The sequence below is a fragment of the Miscanthus floridulus genome, chromosome 4 (genome assembly GCF_019320115.1).
Source record: "Miscanthus floridulus cultivar M001 chromosome 4, ASM1932011v1, whole genome shotgun sequence".
NCBI classification, from domain to species: Eukaryota; Viridiplantae; Streptophyta; class Magnoliopsida; order Poales; family Poaceae; genus Miscanthus; species Miscanthus floridulus.
In genome coordinates, this window is record NC_089583.1 from 32,608,435 (window position 1) to 32,632,127 (window position 23,693).

General features: G+C 44.2%; 1 pseudogene; it reads left to right on the forward strand.

Moving 5' to 3' along the window:
* The first annotated feature begins 9,910 nt into the window (after positions 1 to 9,910).
* On the forward strand, positions 9,911 to 17,795 carry LOC136551272 (F-box/LRR-repeat protein 13-like; annotated as a pseudogene).
* Positions 17,796 to 23,693: the final 5,898 nt, after the last annotated feature.

Consider the following 23,693-nt stretch of genomic DNA (forward strand, 5'->3'; position numbering starts at 1 on the left):
ACAAGCTCCATCGGATGATCACCAAACTCTCAATCACCACCAAGCCATCTAGGTGATGGCAATCACCAAGAGTAATAAGCAAGAACTCTCACTTGACCACAACAAGCCTAATGAGAAGGGTGGATGCGCACTTGCTACTCTCTTTTTACTAATGAGGTCGTGATCTTGGATTCTCAAATCTCAATCTCCTCACTAGGCTCTTGCTCTCCTTGGCACTCTCAAGGGTGTTTCTTAGCTGTTGAAATGGGCAAGAGTACTCTCTTGAATGAATAGAGGAAGTATTTATACCCCCTCATTCAAAACGAACCGTTATGTGCCTCTACAGGGCGACCGGATGCTCCAGTCAAGTTGACTGGATGCTCTGATCAGTTCTCCCCGCCACAGAGCCGTTAAGTTGTGACCGGGCACTAACCAGCGTCCGGTCGCAAAAACTGCTCTTTAGAACCTTACTGATGTTGACCGGAAGCTGGCACCCAGTGTTCGGTCACTTTTCTCTCAACGTTCGGTCGCAACCAGACGACTTCACCTTTATCAAATGAACTAACCAGACTCTGCACCAGCGTCCAGTCACACCAGAACTAGCGTTTGGTCAACATTTGACCCTCCATTCACTTCCAACTCAAAATCATATGTGAATGAAGTTTGCTCCAATTGATCTAAGGCCTACTTAGGAGCTACCTAGTGCTAGATTTGACAAGTGTGCACCACACCTAACCCACTAGACTCACCTAGGTCAAGCTACTAGTTCATACCACCCTTAATAGTTTGGCCAAAGAAAAAACAAAGACCTAAACTACTCTAAGTGTCTCTTCAACACCAAATGACACTTAGAACTAGTCCATCCTTAACCTTGTCGTCCATCCTTTGAAAACCAAAATGATTTCCATTGTAGGGGCATGACAACCATGATTGCCCAATCAATTGCCATTACCATGACCTAACTTAATTGCCTCTACAAAACACATATTAGTCATAGTAATCTCGTATTGTCATTAATCACCGAAACCCAACTAGGGGCCTAGATGCTTTCACTCACCATGGGGTTATCTAGCTATTTTGTGAAGAAGAAGGACGGCACTCTTTGGATGTGTGTGGATTATCACCTCTCAATGCGGTAACCATTAAGAACAAGTATCCTTTATCTCGTATTGATACTTTGTTTGATCATTTGGCTGGTGCAAAAGTGTTTTCAAAGATTGATCCTCGTTCTGGGTCCCACCAAATTAAGATTTGGCCACAAGATATACCAAAGACAACATTCTCTACTAGGTATGGGCTTTATGAATACCTAGTCATGTCTTTTGGCCTCACCAATGCTCCTACAATCTTCATGTACCTCATGAACTCAGTCTTTATAATGGAGTTGGATAAGTTTATAGTGGTGTTCATTGATGATATTTTGATATACTCCAAGAACAATGAAGAGCATGCATAGCATCTTCGGATAGTACTAACTCGGTTAAGGGAACAGAAACTGTATGCCAAATTCAGCAAGTGTGAGTTTTGGTTGCATCGAGTATAGTTTTTGGGACATGTCTTGACACCTGAAGGCATTTATGTGGATCCCGGCAAGGTGCAGGACGTGTTAAATTAGAAATCTCCAAAGGCAGTGCATCAGATTCGTCAGTTCCTTGGTCTTGCTGGGTATTATCAGTGCTTCATCCCTGATTTTTCTAAAATAGCTCAACCAATGACCAAGTTGCTCTAGAAGGATGTCAAATTTGTATAGAGTTCGGCTTGTGAAGAAGCTTTCCAAGCCCTAAAGAAGTTTCTTACCTCTGCTCCTATTTTTGCCCAACCAGATATTGATAGGTCATTTGATGTATATTGTGGTGCCTCTAGGATGGGACTGGGATGTGTGCTTATGCAAGGCGGATGTGTGATCACTTATGCTTCACATCAGTTGAAAAAGCACGAGTTGAATTATCCCACCCATGATTTAGAGCTGACTGTAGTGGTGCACGGTCTAAAAATTTGGAGACATTACCTGTTGGGAAATAAAGTGCATATCTACACAGATCACAAGAGTCTCAAATATATTTTCTCTCAATCTGAGTTGAATATGAGGCAACAGAGGTGGCTTGAGTTAATCAAGGATTACAATTTAGAAGTTCATTATCACCCTGGAAAAGCTAATGTGGTAGCTGATGCCTTAAGTTAGAAGTCGCATCAAGTTGAAGAAGAATCTTTGTCTCTCAACCATTCTGAGGTGTTAGCCCATATTGCTCTAGTCTCAGATCTACTTGAGAAAATTATTATAGAGCAAAGGCTAGATGTTTCGAAAATTTTGCATATCAAGAAGCTAATCGCCGAAGGGCGTGGTTCTCATTTCAATATTGATGATCAAGGTGTGGTGAAGTTCAAGAACCGATTGGTGGTTCCCTCAAGTGATGAGCTTAGGAGGAAAATTTTGGATGAAGCTCACAACTCCAAATTATCCATTCATCTAGGAAGTAATAAGATGTATCATGATTTGAATCACTTGTATTGGTGGCCAAATATGAAACAGGATATTACCAAATACATCTTAGAATGTGACATTTGTGGAAGGGTTAAGGCGGACCATCGCTTGGATTTCTACAACCCTTGCCTATTCCTGTTTGAAAATGGGAGGATATTTCCATAGACTTTGTTGTGGGTTTGCCCCACATGGCAAGGGGTATGACTCTATTTGGGTCATTATGGATCGCCTTACCAAGTCCGCTCATTTCTTTCCGGTGGATACAAGGTATTCAGCCAAGAAGTATGCCAAGTTGTATTTTGATCGGGTTGTGACCCTATATGGAGTTCCTCTTACCATTATTTCTGATATAGGGTTAGTCTTTGTCTCTCGCTTCTGGGAGTAACTCCAGAAATGTCTTGCTACTCGTCTTCTTAGAAGTTTAGCGTATCACCCTCAAACTGATGGTCAGACAAAAAGGGTCAATCAATTACTTGAAGACATGTTGAGAGCTTGTACCATTTCTTATCCAGAAAAATAGGATGAATGCTTAACTTTAGCTGAGTGTTCCTATAACAATAGCTATCAAGAGAGCATTTGAATGGCACCTTTCAAGGCTTTGTATGGCAATAAATGTAGAACACCTCTTAATTGGGTGGAAGTGGGTGACCATGGTTATTTCGGGCCTAATTTTATCAAAGAAGCAAGAGAGCAAGTCAGTGTTATTCAGAGTCATTTGAAAGCAGCTCAGAACCATCAGAAAGCTTATGCAAACAAGAGGAGAAGGCCCTTGCAGTTTGAAGTTAGTGACCATGTGTACCTAAAGGTATCCCCGATGAGAGGTGGGCATCGGTTTGGAGTCCATGGAAAGTTATCTCCTTGTTACGTTGGACCATATAAAATTTTGGAGCAGTGTGGTTCTATTGCTTATCATCTCCGACTCCCGGATATTTTATCAGCAGTCCATAATGTTTTCCATGTCTCCCAGCTAAAAAAGTGTTTGCGAGTTCCCGATGAAGTGGTGGAAATTGAAGGAGTCCCTCTCCAACCTGATCTTTCTTATATTGAGCATCCCATCAAAATTTTGGATGAAAAAGAGAGAGTCACTAGGAACAAAGTGATAAATTCTATAAGGTCCAATGGCAAAATCATTCAGAGGATGAAGCAACTTGGGAACAAGAGAGTTATATTCTGGAGCATTATCCCCATCTCCTTTCTAGTTCACCAAGGTAATTATGTAAATTGAAATTTATTTCTTATCTCTTTCCCACACTAGGCACATATGAAATCTTGGGATGAGATTTTGTATAAGGTAGAGCTGTAACACCCTCGGTGTTACGCTCTAAATAAATTACTAAACCATGTCATGAGCATCATGTTTACATGATAATGCATGTGATGGAATGAATAGATGAAGTATTGCAATCTAAAATGATCAATAAAAATGTTAAATGAGAAGCTATTACACAACTCATGTATATCAAGTAGGGTTTAAAACCAATTTTTATTAAAAAAATACTATAGAACATATATGTGGCACTTAAATAGAATTTGGAATATAAACTTTGTAGATGACAATGAAATACTTATTGTGGAAAAACAACATTACCAGCCAACATTTCTAGTAGCCTAAAAATGGAACTTGAAATCAAATTCAGCTCAAGGACTTAGAAGAATTTAAGTATATATAAGCAGCAAGACAGTGCAATGTTTGGTGATTTATTTTGTGAAATCGAGTTAGGAGGTGCTGTCGTGTTTTAGCTTGGGTTGATAGCCTCATATGCCATCTTGAGCATGGTGAAGATGGTTTAGGTCTAGAAGCAACCATTTAGTTGTTATAGGTGTTTTAAAATGCATGCACGACACGTTCTCGGCCTAACTAGACGGGTGGACGCAGTCACCCAGCTTGGGCGCTCGACGTCGCCGTGCTGGTCATGCGTGCGTGGGCTACCGCACATGGCCACCCAGGGCTGCCAGCGTGGTAGTGCTCGCCGTCGCCTTGCCATTTATGGCACTGCGGTCGCATAGGCCATGCCAGTCGTGGACACGTGCGCTTGTCCTTAGCGCCTGCGCGTGGGCCTCCATGATCACGCCGACCGCATCCCACCAAGGTGAGGCCGAGCCGAGCCCACTTGCTGCGCCCTGTTTCTCTCTTTCTCGCTCTGCTGCTGCCGTCGAGCCACGCCATCAAATTACCCAGCAAACGATCACCTCTATTCAATTCAGTGCATCCACGGTTTCAACATCACATCCTCTCGCTGCCTGACCCCACCTAGCCTCGAACCGTGCCAGGCCAAGCTCCAATTTGGAGTTTTTCCCGCCGCTGTGCCATTAAGGCCGCGCTCGGCCATGGTCAAGGGCAGCCCTCCTACCATCCCTCTAGAGCCAATTCACCTACACCACTAGCATCGCCTTGACTCCCTCTTCACCCTACGCGCCTTAGCCGAACTGCTACCGCCTCCCCGTCATCGCTGACGCGACCGTGCCGCCGTGGTGCGCCGTCGCACGGCTCGGCCGCATGTGGCCGCATGTGGCCAGCCAGGGTTACGCATGGGGGAATTCCAGGAAAGCCAGAGGGTTAAGTGAGAAGTCTTGTGAGAAGGGGAAATAGCGTTAGGACTTAGTTGTACTTTGAGAGAAGTACGAGGTCTATTTTGCAAAAGCGCCAGTGCACGTGGGATTCCCGACCGTGGGCCGGCTCGCGCGCGGGCCGATGTCGCGTGGGCCACTTTCGCGGGCCATTGCGCGCATGCGCTGTGTTGTGCAGGCCGCGTGGGAGATTTTGTTTTTCTTTTCCTAAGGGATTAGGAATAGTTTTCTAATTAAATTTTTGACCTGATCTTTGGTAAATCATATAAAATCATGTAGGTGTCCAAAAATTGTGAAATAAATTTTGTTAGGTTTCTAAAATTGTGCTCTATCTGTTAGTGTATTTAGTTCATATATGTACATGTTGATACCAGGAGCTATTAAATTATTTAAAACTATTTAATATTGTTAGGATAATTATTGTAGGAATTTTTATGGTAAATTGGTGCTAGCTTTGGTCCTGAAATTTTTATAGTAGCTTCATGGTATTATTACATGCTCACTGTAATTTTTGTAGCTTTAGAATAGACTAAGTATTAGGGTAGTTAAATGCTCTTTATTTCAATATACATTAAATCATCAATAGAAATAAAGATATATCCTTCATTTGTAAAGCTAGGTGTTTGTTAGTTGAACCCAACACTTTGCTTGGTAAAGATGATAGTTTGCTTAGTACCTTAGTCATTAGAGCTAGCTTAGTAGCTTAGTATGCGTATTCTTAGTTTAAGAGTTGCTGTTGCCTAAATGCTAAGTGTTGCATCATCATCGTATGTATGTAGAGAACGAGTTGGCAGAGATTATGACCACCGGTGATCACAAGTGTGAGGAGATCGTCAAGGAGTACGTGGAGGAGATTCTCGTGCAGGAGGAGGTCCCAGAGCCATCACTGACTGACTCAACAGACACCGCGCCTGCCCAAGGCAAGCCCCGGTGCATAACCCTTATTTTTGATAATCACTGAATATATATATATATATATATATATATATATATATATATATATATATATATATATATATATATATATATATATATATATATATATATATGTGTGTGTGTGTGTGTGATGTGCATTTACGTTACAGGAATTTTTATAAAAATCACATGCATAGATATACCTGTCCTAAGAGTCTTGGTAGTGTAGGTTCGAGTAGATGCTATGCTTAGGTTTTTGATAGCGTGAGTAACCTGTCGTTACTCACAATAAGTGATTATTATATTTACTCACATGATAAAATGATAAAAGAAAAAAATGGAGACCGGACAGGGATATGGTATGGGTATTGGTGGGTGTGATGAGTTGTGTCCCGCGGCCACGGAGCTTAGCTTGGTTACACCGTTTTCCCTATCTGTGTCGATTAAGGACCATCCGTCACCACACGATCACAGACTTATTATCCTGAGCACATATTTTCTTATGGGAGCGGAAAGGCTCGTTACACTCTTGTCATGGGTTTTGGCTCTTTCCGAACTGACTGATTGGAGGTGGGGAAAGGTGGAGGTCTAAGCACCATACTAAGACCGGGTCTCAAGTGTGGGGGCTTGGAGTCTAAGTTTGGACAGGGATCTGTACCCTTTGATAGGAGTGGAATGGGTTGGTCTTGTTTGTGCCTGAGGTACAAACGAGGCGTGTGTTTCAGGGTACCCAGCTGGGATACATTGGTTCACGATTCGCTGTTTCCGTGAGATGGTACGACTCGGCTATGGTTTAGCACCGTAGTAAGACCTGGAAGATAAAAGATGGTAAAATGGTTTTGATTGCTCAACCCCTACTTGAAAGTAGAACATGTGCTTATTTAGAATGGTTAGCTCGTGAAGTAATCATGACTGCTAATAAAACTTGATCTTAAGGACGTACTCCTAGTAATGTTTTTTCGCAAACAAAAAGAAAACAGCAAACCAATATTGCCTATCATACTCCTTGGAGTCGAGAAACTATTCTCACTAGTCGGGTAAGTCTTGCGAGTGCATTGTGTACTCAAGGTTTATTTTACTCCTGTTGTAGGTGCAGCTTGAGGAGTAGCTCTTGTGTGGAGGATTCTTCTGTTGACACAGACGGATCCTTGTATCGTTTCCGCTAGATGTTTATTTTTATCCTGTTGTTTAATTATCGCACTCTGAACTCCGGTATTGTATTAAATAATTTTCAAAAACTCTTGTTGTTTGAAATAGACTAAGTATTGTAAGCTCGTACTCATTATTGGATTCTGGATGTAAAACATAGATTGTTTCGAGTTCTCCCTTGGGGTGTGCTCGACGGAATTGTCCGATGTAGCTCACTTTCGAGGTGCTTAGTGTCTAGTGGAAGACGAGCGCCTCCGAAAGCGTGTTATTTTGGGCGGTTCTGCCACACGCACCCACCTCTTCCACTTCACTCGGATGACTCCCCCGCCTCTTCCACATCGGCATTGCACGGCCTGCGCCTCCTATCCACATCGACGCCGCCAAGGCTCCCGCACTAGCTCTCTCTTCGTCACTCAACAACCCTACATCTAGATCTACTTTTGTAACACTCAAATAAAACAAATGCAATATACGTCTGAAACAGATAAGCATTTGAACATACATTTGCAACATAGCCATTGCAACATATGCAACATCCAAATAAAATACTTGCAATATGTGTCTGAAAATAGATCAAATATTTTGAATAAACTATTGCAAGATACGATGTATAACCATTGCAACAAGTGCAAGATTCGTAAACTACCATTGCAACATCCATATAAAACATCTGAAACACTTCAAACATGCGTTTTGCAACACAGGGAAGGTCGGAGCCGGTCGATTCCAGACGTCGGGGGTGGGAACCGGCGCGCGGGCGGCGGCACGTGAGCGCCACCTACACCATCACCAGTGGCGGCGCATGAGCACCACCATCGTCAGCACGACCAGCACCGGCCTTGGTTCAGCCGAGTAGGTGGCACGCGCGACGGGTGGGAGCAGGCAGCGCGTGCGACGGGAGGGAGGGAGCGAGTGCGGAGTGGAGTGGCAGCAGCGAGTGCGGAGTGGGGCGAGGGCGCGCAATGTGCAACACGGACGGAGTGACGCAGGTTTAGGCGCGCGGCGCAGGTGGATCGGTCATTCGGATGGACGGATGCCCATGGCGTATCATTATCAGGTTGTTTTAATGTAAATCTACAGGTTAAGCTTTGGCTGTTAGACATGGATAGCGATCTTTATTTTTGACAGTTGATCTTCTCTCTTTGATTCCACGCAGAAGGAGAAGAGATGGTGAAACGGTAATTGAATCTCTTCTCTACGCCTAAAAAATATCTAAGGTTATCGTCGGACGCCCCGTTCGTTCGCTCCTCTTTACGGACGTCTGCCCATGTCTACGGAGTATATATGGAGTCCGTTTGTTTCCCCGCTTGTGACGCTTATCACGTCTACTGAGTCTGTATCCTGCAACTAAACGGAACGCTGGAAGGCTCAGGCCACCTTGCCATTTATTTAATTCAAAATAACGTACAGGCTTATACATATAGGGCGTGTTCGGATGGTGCTATGCACAGTAGATTTCGGATGGTTCCGGATGATTCAATAGTATTCTATGAGAGAGAATAAGCTGAAACAAGGAAGTGACCAGCCGAACGCCCACATATATGACAAAAAAAAACACGTACAGGCTCAAGTCATTATGTCGTACGAATCCAGTCCAGTATATCTATTCTTCTCTTCTCTACACAAAAAAAAAAATACCGGAGGTTATCGTCTGCGCACCCCGCTCATAACGGCCTTGTTCGGAAACGAGTCCCGGAGCTCGCAGCCTCGCGCACGTCCACGGCCTCATTTCTGACATACCCACGTTCCACATCCCACTACTCATTATACGGTGTGCTTTCGTAAAAAAAAAAAACCGTTGGGCCCTGCCTCACGTCGTCTTCATTCGTTAACTCTGCTACGACTCACATACGCTAGCTCCTGCTCGTGCCCCCGTCAAAACGAGTCGACTCGCGGCTGTCCAGGCCTCCAGGGCCACAGCAGCGGCGAGGTCAGTCCTGGCCAGCCATACCGGCCGTTAAGATCGAGAGTGCATGAGTTTGTGATCTGATTCAGCAATGACCTGATGGCAAGAATAGGAAAAAGTGGAGGGCTGCAGATGAAAAAAAAGTGTTTGTTAGCTTCTTGTCTTTTTCCAAACAATGCACAAATTGACTGAGACTTATAAAAACTATATAAAATTATAATCAAATCCAAAAATTATATTTCAAATTTTGTCAAGATCCTTTCGACTAGAGAGTGTAACCTTATCTTTGCATGTGAAATATAAATCCTGAAAAGCCTAAGGGCATGTACAACCCATTAACAATCTACACCAAAGTTAGTTTGGAAAGCCCAAAAATTGTCAACTCCAAAGTCAGAAATATAGATCTGTGTGTGCGGACCGAAAGAGGCTCAATGGGGCCGTACTCAATCTAAAAAAAAAGAATTGGCATACACATGAATTATGTCGAATATGATCCAAAAGCCTAAGTATTTGGAAATAGTTTAGATTCCCAATGCAAAATCATTTGATGCTTTTTTATTGTTTTTAAAAAATGATCAAATCTTTCGTAGTAGGTGTGGACAAAAATTTGAGCCCCCATGCAACGCACGGACACATATCTAGTTGATAAAAAAGAGAAATCATTAGGATGTTGAAATTAAGGCGTTACTACCCAGCCCTAGCGCGCAGCGCGTACCTTGCTTTTCTAGAATCGGAGCGAATTTCAGCAGCGTCGTGGGCGCACGCGGGAAGCCTAACGTAGATGGTTCGGGTCCATGGGCCGGTACGCGAGGCACGGCCCCAATCCCAATGAAACCCTACGGAGCTTCTGCAAGCCGTCGTGCTCGTGTTTCCCCTTTCCCCGCCCCCAATCAACCCACCGGCGGGCGGCCATGGAGACACATGCGGTTCCTCGCCTTGCCAAGAGAAGGAAACCAGAGGCGTCCAAGAGCCCGGAACAGGAGGGTGGACCAAACATCTCACCGCTGGTACCAGCGACGAGTGTGCCTGAATCCAGTCTTCCTGGAGCCGGAGGAGACGAAACCTACATCCAAGATCCGCCGCCTAGAGCTGCCGGAGACGAAGAAGATGGTGTCGATCGACTCAGCCTCCTCCCGGACGCCATTCTAGGTGAGGTCATCTCTCTCCTCCCCACCAAGGATGCCGCCCGCACCCAAATCCTTGCCACCCGGTGGCGCCTGATAGAATCTTAGATCATCTAGGTATAGATTAGTGGATAGATTCATCTCTATTTGGTTCAAATCGATCTAGAACATGAATCAGGAGAGGGAGACAGAGAAAGAGAGAGGCCCATACCTTCGGGGTTGGTAGAGGAGATAGAGGAGGATGCACGATAGAGTCCAGAGGATGGGGGCGCTGTCGGCGGGGCTTCCCATCACTTGCAGCGTAGCCGATGATCGGAGGGGCCTTCTAGGGTTCCTTCGGTGGATCAGTGGAGGCGTCGAACCTCATTTAGCGTGCCCTGGCCCCACCTTTCTCTTTACTTATAGCGCTGTGTGATAGGGGCCCGCCGACCAGTGGTCGGTTAAGCGTCCTCGATCAGGATGCGGTCAAGGGGTCCGATTGGCCGTTGGGCCAATCGTTGGAGATCAAACTAACATTCTTCCCCTTGATCTCACCTTATGACTTAAACTTAACTTACTTACATTATCTTTATCCCATTCCATCGCAGATCAGTGCATAGAGCGTGCTTCATCGTCACGGTCAGTTGCCATTAGATTTAACAGCTATAATACACCTCTCTGTTTTGAAACATATACCCAACTAGGCCCTTAGTATCCAGAAATCATAGGCTTTCTCATAAACCCATATCGACTATGTGTTCTCTGAATTCACTGGGTGGTTAGCCTTATGTGCTTAATGCTTTCAAAATGATTCCGGATTTTCTCCTTTACAACAGTACCTTAGTGTCAATGTGTTTGGCAGCACACTTGAGTTGTTGTCTTAAGAGTTAACTTACTTTAAATGGTTGTTGCTGTTGTCTACCATTTTTTAATCCGGGTACAAATTCCCTTAACCTCCTTTTGCCTGTTCCTTAAGCCTCATGACAATCTATACTATGGTATGCATCACTGATAATACCGCAACTGTTTCTTTGGAGCTTTTTCATAATAATACTCCAACTACGAGTGTTAGCAACTGCTATGGATTTCACTACACATCTCGCCAAGACTTAACTTTTTGTACCCTCAACTATTTGAGAGTACTTATTCTTTCTTACTCAGCATGGGGCCTATGGTACTTTGCAAAATTGTAAGACATTCTCAACTCAATTCCAGTGATCTATATCTGAACTAGACTTCTGCCAAAATATCCTGGATACATAAACTATGTCAAGGTAAGTTATTACTTGTACTTGTACACTCATCAAGCTTCCAACAACTGAAGCATATGGAACCATATTCTTTTGATCGATCTCATATCGGTTCCAAAAACACTTAAAGTTCTCAAAACTATTACCCTTGACTATAGGAGCAGGCGTAGGTTTACTCGCATGCATACTTTACTTCTTTAGAATCTTTTGTAAGTATGCCTTTGCGATAGTCCTAATACCCTATTTTCTTCTATCTCGGTGAATTTCGATTTCTCGAACCAATGACGCTTCACCAAGATCATTCACATTAAAACTTGAGGATAAAACTTCTTCTCCAATGACAGATTAACATCACTACTAATGAGTAGAATGTTATCTATTCACAGGATGTGGAAAGTGAATTTTGCATTCTTGAGCTTTGCATAAACGCTTTTATCCATCTCATTTTTTTTAAAAACCCAAACTTTCTTATCGTTTCATCAACTTTAAATACTACTGTTTAGAGACTTGCTTTTAATCCATAAATGGATTTATACAGGCGTCATCCCTTATGTTCTTTTCTTCCACAACAAAACCTTTTGGGTTATGCCATGTAAACGTTTTCATATAAATCCCCGATGAGGAATGTCGTTTTTACATCCATCTGATGTATTTCTAAGTCATAATATGCCATGAACACCATTATGATTATAAAGAATCCTTGCATGAGACTAGAGAGAAAACTCTCATCGTAATCTTTTCATTCTCTTTGCATAAAGCATATTGCTACAAGTCATGCTTTATATCTTTCTACATTCCCTTTGGAGTCACATTTTTTCTTGTAGACCCATTAACAGCCTACTATTTTTGCTCCATTAGGAATTACATCTAAGTCCCAAACATCGTTGGTATTCATTGAATTTATTTCAACTTTATATCTTTCTACATTCCATTTGGAGTCACATTTTGTGTTATAGACCCATTAACAGTCTACTATTTTGGCTCCATTAGGAATTACTTCTAAGTTCCAAAAAATATTAGTATTCATCTAATTCATTTCAACTTTCATAGCTTCTTGCCATTTAAACGAGTAAACGATTCTCATGGCTTCTTCAAATGAGGTGGAATCACCCTCCATTTGAATTTCTTTACTAACATAGACTTCATAGTCATTGAAAAAACTGGTTTACTAATTCTTTGAGACCTTCTGGGGCCTCATCTACTGGCACTTTCATATGGGGCTATTGTTGCTCTTCATTGCCAAGAGGCAATTGATTCCACAAGCTCCTGTATTACAAGATTCTTGTTTATATTATTCATCTTCTTTGAAAAGCCAACAATAGGTGTTGTATAAGTCATACAACATCAACAGGTATTGAGAGATTTGTTGTTTTTGAATCACTGAAGTGGGCATGCAGTCCTGCTTCTCTTCAAGTCTTAGGTCTCTACATACCTCTATATACCAAGCTCCCAGATCTTCCCATCTTTTCTAAAGATAGTATATTTTTAAATATCTTATTTTGGGTTTAATCTGTTAAACTATCATATGGCGCTTTAAGCATCACCTTAACATCTTTGAGACTAACTACGCTATTTTTCTGTCGGAACTTTAAAAGGTCTAGAAATTTAGCTATTTCTCTGCTTAGGGGTATCATTGTTATAACCATTGTACTCCTCCAATAGTCTTTATCTCACTCTTAATGAAGAGTATCTTTCTTAATTGATCTTTATCTCACTTTTAATAAAGAGTATTTTCTTAATTGATCTTAATATTCTCCTCCTCGAAATATAGCATGAATTTTACTATCATAATTTTGATAACTATTCAGAAAGCCTGTAAACAAGGAGACACATATAACTTACTTTATTCACATGATTGTGTCATGTAAACAATGTTATTTCTTGATCCGTTTAGGAGTACACTTTCCTTAATTCACTTTAAGAACTCAACGAGGTCTTTCATTAGCAGTACTTTTGCAAGTCACGCTTACATCTTTTTCTTATCCTTTGGTTAGTATTGACCATGACGATGCATTTCTATTGTTCCATGGTCGATACTAGGATAGCATAAGAGCTACCCAAACTTCTCCCGTCATGCTGGATGGACTAGCATAATTACTATGCCAAAACTTCTCCCCATGTGGAATACATCTATATAAAAACTTAGTCATGATGACTTAAACATTCACTTATACTTTATTTTCCAATTAAATCTTCCCGTTGGTTCCAATTTAATCAGAAAATTAGTAAACTAACAAAAATTGTCCTGAACTAGCTTGACTCAAGCCTTTTCATTCACATACCCCAGCACTACAGCACGTTGGCATGCAGTCGAGTGATCTTGTTGGATAAAATAAAACATACAATATGCTTCTACATCAATTCTACATCATCATTGGACAGAAAATAGAATTAATGTATAAAACTCATGAATTAACTTGAAATCCATATAACTACTCTTCAAAATTAAATTCTCTCATTGGTTCAAATTTAATTAGAAGATAATCAACATCATGGCAGCGGAAACTTAATAATGAAATACATTCTTTTAGTTCAGAGCATGTTTTGTCCTTATCAACTCTCTGAAACATTCACCATGTTGGTATAAAAATTTTCAGAGATTTAAACTTCAAACTTAAATTCGTTATAATATTATCATCATCAACGTTGGTCAGAAAATGACAATACCATAATCTTACTTAAACAAAAAATGGACTAGTCCTCTAATTAAATTTTCCCGTTGGTTCTAATTTAATTAGAGGATCAACATAATCATCATTTACTAAATATAACTGCTTTTCAAATTAAATTCTTCCGTTGGTTTGAATTTAATTAGAAGATAATCAGCATTAAACTTTGCAGCGGAAACTTAAACAAAATTTGTGAATTTTACCCACAGGAATTCTTTTGCTAATTTTCTTGAGCCATTAATCATTTTTCAGGAGATAAACTTTTACTGGAAAAAGAAAAACAAAAATGGATTCAAACTGAACACTGTACTTCAGCCCAGTCGGCAAAATGGCCTGGCCCAACAACCTCCGCGCGCCCGCGGCGCCTCCTAGTCCGCAACCTGGGCCTAGGTCGGCAAAGTCGCCCGCTGTGCACTCCCGCCTGGTCTCAATCTGGCCCAGTTGATCTACGCCGTTGATGCAAATCGGACGGCCACGCGTGCGTCTTGGCAGACCAAAAACGGCGACGCGGCGCCGGCTCCCAAAACCCTAGCTCACTTCTCTTCTCCCCTTTCTCTCTCTCAGCCCCGCGAGCGACAGAGCGCAGCCGAGCTCAAGGCAGACGCGACGCAGGGGATGGCGGCTCCACCGTGGCACCCCTCGCCGGCGCACGCGTGCGGCCGGAGCTGCGCGCGGCACCACGGTGGTGCCCTTTGGACCGAGCCTGAGGCAGAGATCGTGCGGCGGCGCTTCTCCCGCCCCGGCGGCTAGGGTTGACTTCCTATGCGGCGTCCATGCGACGGCCGGCGGTGGAGATGGAGCGGGCGGACCCCAGGTAGGAGCTCCTTCCCTTGTCCATTCAGTCTCTTCCCCTTCCTCGTCGTGAGTTAGGGTTAGGGTTTCATTAGGTAAGCCGCCTTTCGAGCTCTTCCCCTTTCCCCTTCTTCTCTTTTGGATCTTCTTTCTTTTCTTCTCAGAGCTGGTCCAATTTGGGGTTAGGGTTAGGGTTAGAGTTCGGTTGAACCCTCTGCATCTCTGTTTCTTCCGCTGATTAGGGTTAGGGTTTCAATCCGAAACGGATCGAACCCTCTGTTCCTCTTTCTCTTCGATTTCTTTTCAGTTTTCTACCCCAAACTAGATCTACGCCCTAGAAAGCCTATCTCTTATACCAATGATAGAATCTTAGGATCATCTAGGTGTAGATTAGTGGGTAGATTCATCTCTATTTGGTTCAAATCGATCTAGAACATGAATCGGGAGAGGGAGACAGAGAAAGAGAGAGACCCATACCTTTAGGGTTGGCAGAGGAGATAGAGGAGGAAGCATGGTAGAGTCCAGAGGACGGGGGCGCTGCCACCACTAGTAGAGAACAGACCTTTCATCCGAGGCTAAAATGGGCTCTAGTCCCGATATTTTTTGCGCCCGGGACTAGAGAGACCTTTAGTCCCGGTTGGTGTCTCCAACCGGGACTAAAGGTCCCTGCCCAACGGCTACTGCGCTCGGCATAGTGGCAGGGGACCTTTAGTCCTGGTTGGAGACACCAACCGGGACTAAAGGTGGACCTTTACTCCCGGTTGGAGCCACCAACCGGGACTAAAAGTCCTCAACCTTTAGTCCCGGTTGGTAACACCAATCGGGACTAAAGGTAGACCCTTTAGTCCCGGTTGGTAACACCAACCCGGACTAAAGGACCCTTTAGTCCCGGTTGGAGCCACCAATCGGGACTAAAGGTCCCCTGGTGGGTTAGTTCAAAAGGAAAGCATCCCATCTATTGTCAGATGTGTTGTGTAGGTGGGGTGGTAAGCTACGCGCGAGGCAATGCATGAGGTCTTGGGTTCGAATCTCATGGGACGCAGCGGTGGGAGGTATTATTTTTTTTAAAGCTGGGAGGACCTTTAGTCCCGGTTGGTGTTACCCACCGGGACTAAAGGTCCCCCCTTTATTCCCGGTTCCTGACCCGGGACTAAAGGACCCCCTTTAGTCCCGGATGCTTACTCCCGGGTGGGGAACCGGGACTAAAGAGGGTTCCCCACCGGGAGTAAAGCCCGTCTCTGTATTAGTGCACGGGGCTTCCTGTCACTTGCAGCGCAGCCCATGATCGGAGGAGCCTTCTAGGGTTACTTTGGTAGGTCAGTGGCGGCGTCGAACCTCGTCTAGCGTGCCCTGGCTCCACCTCTCTCTTTACTTATAGCGCTGTGTGATAGGGGCCCGCCGACCGGTGGTCGGTTAAGCGTCCCTGATCAGAACGCAGTCAAGGGGTTCGATTGGCCGTTGGGCCAATCGTTGGAGATTAAACTAACCGCGCCATCTCTAGCGCTCAGCCCCTCTCATCCTCGACGGCGGTGAACTTCGCACTATCGGTGTCGTCTCCCGCATCAACCTTGACGGCAGTGAACTTCGTACCATCAATGTCGTCTCCCGCATCCTCTCCTCTCACCGGGGCCCCGGCCGCCGCTTTCGCTTCCCTGCACAACGCCTATGGGACAGCCCCGCCACTGTGGATGCTTGGCTCCGATCCTCCGCCCTCGACAACCTCCAAGAGATTGACTGCTTTGCGACGGCTGGGTTGAAACTGCCACCTCTGCCGGCATCTACCTTCCGGTTCTCGTCGTCCCTTTGTGTCGCCACATTCAGCCAATGCCACCTCTCTGTCGACATCACCCAGGCGCTTCAGTTCCCCCGTCTCAAGAAGCTCGCACTTAAACGGATCGGCGGCATTTCGGAGGATTCCCTGCATAGCATCGTTGCTGCTTCTCCCGTCCTCGAGTGCTTGCTGCTTCGCAGAATCTTTGGCCTACGCTTACAAGCATTGGGGTGAGTGCTGGGTATGATCGAACAATGAACTGCTTAGAAGAATTCATTGTCGAGGATGCCCCTTGCCTTAAAAGGATTCTTAATCTTCGACAACCACAGTCGGGAATGTTACTGCGAGTATCAGTTATTTCAGCACCTAATCTGTAGACCTTTGGTTGCCTAAATTTTTCTGATCACTCTTCCAGGCTCGCGTTGGGCTCTATGATTATTTAGGTATCTATTGCTTTTCCACCTCTTGCCTACAGGTTCTGAGTTTGCTTTTCTGTGTGCAGAAAAAACTTGAAAATATTGACTTTTATCAATGGGCTAATGCATGTTTCATGCAGCCATGCAACATAAAGGGATTCCGGGTCACTAACTCAGACAACGTCGGCTTGTACTGTCAAGATTTTAGCAGTCAATGTTTTTATTCTTAGCCTGGATCCGATTATTGACTTGATGAGATGCTTCCCATGCCTGGAGAAGTTGTATATCAGGGTAAACATACTAAACTAGTAATTCATTGTGTTCATATATTCTTTGGGTCTGACTTAATATTGTGCCAATTCTTCTTCAATTGGTTGTGTTTGTATACTGTTTTTTCCTTTTCAGTCATACCAGGATGGAGACAAGAATTTATGGCGCCGTAAACATCGTAATCTTATCAAATGCCTTGACATCCGTCTCAAGACAGTTGTGTTGAATAATTATCAAGGCATATTGTCACAAATTAGCTTTGCCACATTCTTTGTACTGAACGCAAAGATGCTGGAGTCGATGACATTTGAGTGTCAAAGGTACAATGTGACTGATAGATTTCTTGCAGAGCAGCATCAGCTGCTCCAGCTGGAGAAAAGGGCTTCAAGATGTGCTCGGGTTTATTTTACTACTAAAAGATGTGAGCATGACTTTATGCATATCAATCATGCCCATGATTTGTCTAAAACCGATCCCTTTGAATGTGAAAAAAGAGGGGTAGGTGTATGCGCATCCTTTGAGTAGTTGCTGCTTGACTCGTACTCTTGTTTGCTGTTAAATTTTATGAGGTCTATTCCTTTTTCCAGTGTTGAAGTAGGGGGTTGCTAAATGAACTGTGTATTGTAAGATTTGTGTAATTGTGGCAATCTGACAGTGCCACAGTTTGACTTTCTAATCCACAATGCACTAAATCTTTATGCAGAAGTTATTGGCAATGTTTGATGTCGCTGGTAGCGTTAATAAAATAGAGCTAGTGTGAATATCACTTTGTTTTAAAAAGTTCTTTTATTTGGTCTTTTTTTTACAAGAAACATGAATTTATTTCAACAGCATCGAGCTGTTAGCAGGTATACAGAGACTGAGAGTACAGATTGCAGTGCTTCCATCAACGGGCACTGGTTGGCATGATCGCTATTTGTACAAGTGAAAGATGGACTAGCATGATGAGACTGAATCTCTAGGATAGCCTGTTGTGCTAGAGTATGAGCCATCTGATTTAGATGCCTCCCTATCTTGAAGATCCTGTGATTGGAATGATTTGTGCTGCTTAAGAAGCATACCAGCTCTTGATTATCTGTAAGAAGTTTGTGTCCTGCAGTTGAAGCCGAGAGAGCGAGTGCTAGAGCTGCAGCCTCTGCCATTAGAACCGAGGAGGAATCTGAGAGCACTCCCTTGATGTAAATGTTATGTGTTGGATGCATTTCTGTATTAATGATGAAAACTCCCCGTCCAGCTCTCTTTGGCTGTCGTGAGGTGTGATCTAGCAGAGTTGATGCATGGCCTTGGTAGCAGGGCTGGCAGTTGAATTGTGTATGGTCTTGATGCTTGGTAAGTGTACCTGTTCCTCTGGGTTCGGATTGAACTGTGTGTTGTGTTTCCTGGATGCGACTGGTTCGTACCTGGAGGACCAAGATTGTTCCTGGTGATTGGGTTGGAGCAATGGTTGTTGTCGATGAATTCGTTGCCCTGCAGATGTCGTGTTGTTCCGTGTGCGACCTGCATTGGGTTGAACGGAGGAGTGAGGCATTACCTGGTTTGACTGTGTCGGCGGTGCGTCAGTGCCACCGCTGTGCTCATTGTTATCAGGTGTGGCTGGCCGTGTATTTTGCATCTGTTCGTCACCAGCAGATGAGTTTGCATGAATGCAGCGACAGCATCAATGAATCTCTTGTCGTTTAGCAGGTAATCAGAAATGGAGTCAGTAATAAAAGTGGACAGACTGAGTTGTACTCCATCATCTTCATTTGGCAAAGTGTCAGTCCTAAGAGGGGGATCAGTTGAGAACCGTACCGCACGAGCGAAGTCGCAGTGGAAGAAGAGATGAGCATTGGTTTCAATCTGACCACAAGTGCTGCAATGTTTGTCGGCTCGGCAGTGCAACAGGCTACTTATAAGTACTTGGTTGGTCTTAAATTTAGCTTATAGCATAAACTAGGGGGCGCAAAATTACGTTTGGTGGTTTGTTGGACCTGTCGATGAATCACGGCTCAGCCCTTTGGGCTGAGGTGCATTTTAACGCGATGGCGCAAGGAACAAACGGCCTAGCTCAAAGCTAGGAGACGGTTGGGCCCATTTGGAGCTTCAAATAGTGAGAGGGTTTATAGTTTTCTAGTTGGAGGATAAATCAATGAAACCCAATAAACTGAAGCAAAATCCATACAATCTAGATGCTTTCTTTCTTTGGGATCCAGAGAGAATTAATCCCTTTATTCCAAATTATAAGCCGTTTTGACTTTTCTAGTTTTTGCTATGTACCTAAATATATATTATGTCTAGGTACGTAATACAAGCTATGTATCTTGATAAGCTAAAAACAACATTGTATCTTAAAAAGTCAAAACAACTTACAATTTGGAATGAAAGGAGTAGTAGATTTGGATGAATGTAAGGAACACAAATAAAATACTTTTGCACAGATTTTCCTTGAAATTCAGTGGTTACATTTTCTACAAAGAACGAATCATGCTCCCTCCATTCAACAAGTCACAACTAGATTCAGGTTCTTTAGGCCCAATTGCACTCGGCAAAGCTTTTGCCGAGTGCGGCACTAGGCAAAGAACACACGGCAAAAATTTGATCGGCAAAGCCCTCTTTGCCGAGTGCCCCGGGGACACTCGGCAAAGAAAAGCGACCATCACGGCGCCGGTCCCGTTGACGGTTACTTTGCCGAGTGCCAACCATGCAGGCACTCGGCAAAGATTTTTTTAATTTTTTTTTAAAAATTTCTTTGCCGAGTGCCCTATGGACGACACTCGGCAAACATTTTTTCATTTTTTTTAAAAATTTCTTTGCCGAGTGTCAACCCAGAAGGCACTCGGCAAAGATTTTTTATTTTTTTTAAAAAAAAATCTTTGCCGAGTGCCAACCCTACAGGCACTCGGCAAAGTGTTTTTATTTTTTTTTAAAATTTCTTTGCGAGTGCCCTATGGCCAGCACTCAGCAAACGTTTTTTTTCATTTTTTTTAAATTTCTTTGCCGAGTGTCAACCCGGAAGGCACTCGGCAAAGATTTTTTATTTTTTTTAAAAAAAATTCTTTGCCGAGTGCCCTATGGCCGGCACTCGGCAAAGTTAATTTTTTTTTAAAATTTCTTTGCCGAGTGTTATGGTCACAGCACTCGGCAAAGCTGAAAAATCTGTTTTCTGGTCGCCCATTTTTCTAGCTTTGCCGAGTGTTGTGACCATTGCACTCAGCAAAGGGGTCCTTTGCCGAGTGCAACACTCGGCAAAGTGACCCAAAACGGCAAATTTTATTTTATTTTTGCATTCCATTATGACAAATACATTCATACAAACATATATCACATATATATCTCATCCATCACATATATATCTCGTCCATATCTCATCCATCACATATATATCTCATCCATCCACACATCCATCCGCCCATATCACATCCATCACAATATATATCACATATATAATAATAAGTGCTCAAGTCCATCCAAATAAGTCCATCAAAGTCCACAAGTGCATCACAAGTATATCACAAGTCCATCACCAAGTGAACAACAAATATAAAAAATACAACATGCACTCATCTCGGCCACTGCGACTGTGGTGAAGGACCAGATGCATCATTCGGAGGTGCATGAGGTGGATTATTCGAACCACCGTCAGATGGAGACTGCACAAAGGAGAAAAGATTGCATATAAGACAAGATTATTTTGATAGCTAATCTAGGACGATAGAGGCCATACAAGCAAAGCACAAACGAAAGTAAAAAACTTTGATACTCACATGAGTAGCTGCAGCTGTAGGACGTGGAGGCGGAGGTGGAACCAATAGCCCAGGTGGCAGAGACAAGCCCATACGTTACCCAAGCCCTTGTAGGAAATCCGTAATATCCATCAGCCTCTGCGCCTGGGCCTGCCGCTCGGCCCGCTCGGCCTCCAGCTGAGCCCCCAGCTCCTGACGTTCCTTCATTTCTTGTTCCAGCCGGGCCTGCAATATTTCACTCCAATGTTTCAGTAATGCAAAGCTAATTAAGGTGTGTAAAGATCAATGTATGACGAGTAAAACAGGAATAACCTCGAGTGCGTCGACCCAGTGCTGTGTAGTGGTCGGCCGTGTGCGAATGGCCAGGCTCTCGCTCGTGCTCCGTGCTCGGATCTAGGAGAGAGAGGGAGTAGAGGCCGTGTCGATGACGTCGTCGCCAAGCCAGAACCGCCCATGCTTCTTGCCTTGCCCCGCCCTCATGACGACCTCTCCATCGAAGTCCTAGGTGCTCGGATCGTGGTCTGACCCATGGAGCGACCTCGCCACCTCAGTGTACTCACTGATGCGGGAGTGGATGCTCGGGTTCGTGTATGCCTCGGGCGGGTCCTCCAGGTTGAAGGAGACGTCGGACGTCGCCTTGCCCTTGTGGGCCATACACCATGCCTAGAAGTCCGAGCAAGCCTGGCCACTATGTGATGCCGACTGCGAGAAAGACAGCACGATGATTAGAAATCAGGCAGAACTGAGCATGACAATAGATAAATCAATTCGCGTACCCATGCTTGTTTGTATCCGGCGAGGTTGCGGCTGCCTTGATGGTGTGCTGGACCTTGCATCAGCAAACGATGGTCCCGGGCATCCCTGTGCATCTTGAGGTACTCCTCCGTGAACCACCTCTCCATCATCATCGCCCAGCACTCGGGATACGCTTGGCACCACCAAGGAATCATCTACACGTCATCAAGTATTGAACATATAAGAAGATCAAATTAAACCAACTTAATCTCAAAACGAATCAATATTGATGTTCTTCATTTACCTCAAGGTACTGCTCCCGGGTCAGCTACATCTCTCTTACGTCTTTCTTGGTTTTCCTCTCTCCAAGCTTCGACCCGTAGTAGGTTATGATGGCCTAGATGCGCACCTCGTGATGCATGTCGGTGACGAGTTTTTTACAGGCTTTGGTAGTCGCCTGCTCTGCCCTGGCCTCAAATCCATCCTCGCATCTGTAATAAGTCTGCATACAAAAGCGATGTATCCATTCATTATTTCAAGAAAAGTCCAATGAATGCGACGTATTGAGCAATGTTGTGCGAGGGAGACTTACCCAAAACTCTGCCTTCACCCGCGCCGCCTTGTTGGGGTACTCTGCATCGAAGGTGACGACGTAGTGGTCAAACGAGTAGGCCGGCTCCATCTTCGATGCGTACGTGACAATGCCGAGGAAGTGTTGCCTGCACAGAAGACCCAGGATGCCATTGACTAGCCGTGCGCTACCACCCGACACAACCACCCAGTTCCTGCACAAGTGATTAAGAAAAATTATTAGTTTTTTTCATCATATCATATGAAGTAGTGGTGATAACATATACAGTTACTTACTTTTGTCCTTCAGGGCGAATTACTGGGCGTTGGTGAGGAAGCAGAACCTATGGGAGGCTCGTGGGACCTCGCAAGTAGACACTCGAAGAGGAGTTGGAGGAAGCGGAACCCGTGCCTGCCGCCTCCCCCCTCCTCCTCCTCCTCCTCCTCCTCTGTCGGCCGAACCAGCTCCTCGTCTGACTCGTCCACGGGCGCCACCTCCTCCTACGGCTGGCGGTCCTCCTCACGTGGCGTGTGAGGAGACGGCCCCCTCCTACGGCTAGCGGTCCTCCTCCCGTTCGATCCCTCTGCCGCCCCCTCCACCCCTCCTGCGGCCGGCGTGGTCTTTGGTAAATCGAGCTCACGGACCTATGACAGTCGCCCGCCATCTTTGTTCAATCACCTGCAATAAAAAAGAAAAACAAGATGTAATTAGGAATAGGTGCAAAAATGAACAAAACATAATTACAAAAAACATAGTAATACATGTATTAGAAATATATGCAAAAATAAACAAAACATAATTACAAAAAATATAGTATTAGATGTATTAGAAACAATCTTCATGATTGAGATTAGCTGGATCATAGGTCTCATCATCACTATCAACATTATCCAACTCATCAACACTATCCGAAGGAGGAATGTTGTCTTCATTGTCATTGCCTAAATGTAATCGCTCAAGCATTTGTATGTCCTTCAGATTTCGCACCTCGTCTCCAGCGTCCTCGTCATCATCCCTTTCATTGTCTACTTCCATTCCTATCTCTTCGGTTAAGTCTATGTCAAACCTCCCTTGTAGCCCCTCTTCTTGATAGAACTCTCCATCATATGTGTTTGGGTTGAAGTTGTAATCTTCATCGTTTGGGACATGTAGTTTACAGTGTGGCGATACCTTGTGCACAATAGACCAACCCTTAAGATGCTCAGCATCTTTGCACGCGTATGACGTATAATAAACCTGGACAGCCTATTGAGCCACAATGTAGACAACTTTTCCTGGATAGACGGAATCCTGTCGAATCTCGACTAGCCCAAGCTTAGGGGTCCGTCTCGTTACACCAGGATGAAACCTGTGGCATTTGAATATGACAGGAGTAAGAGGTTTGGAACCATAAAA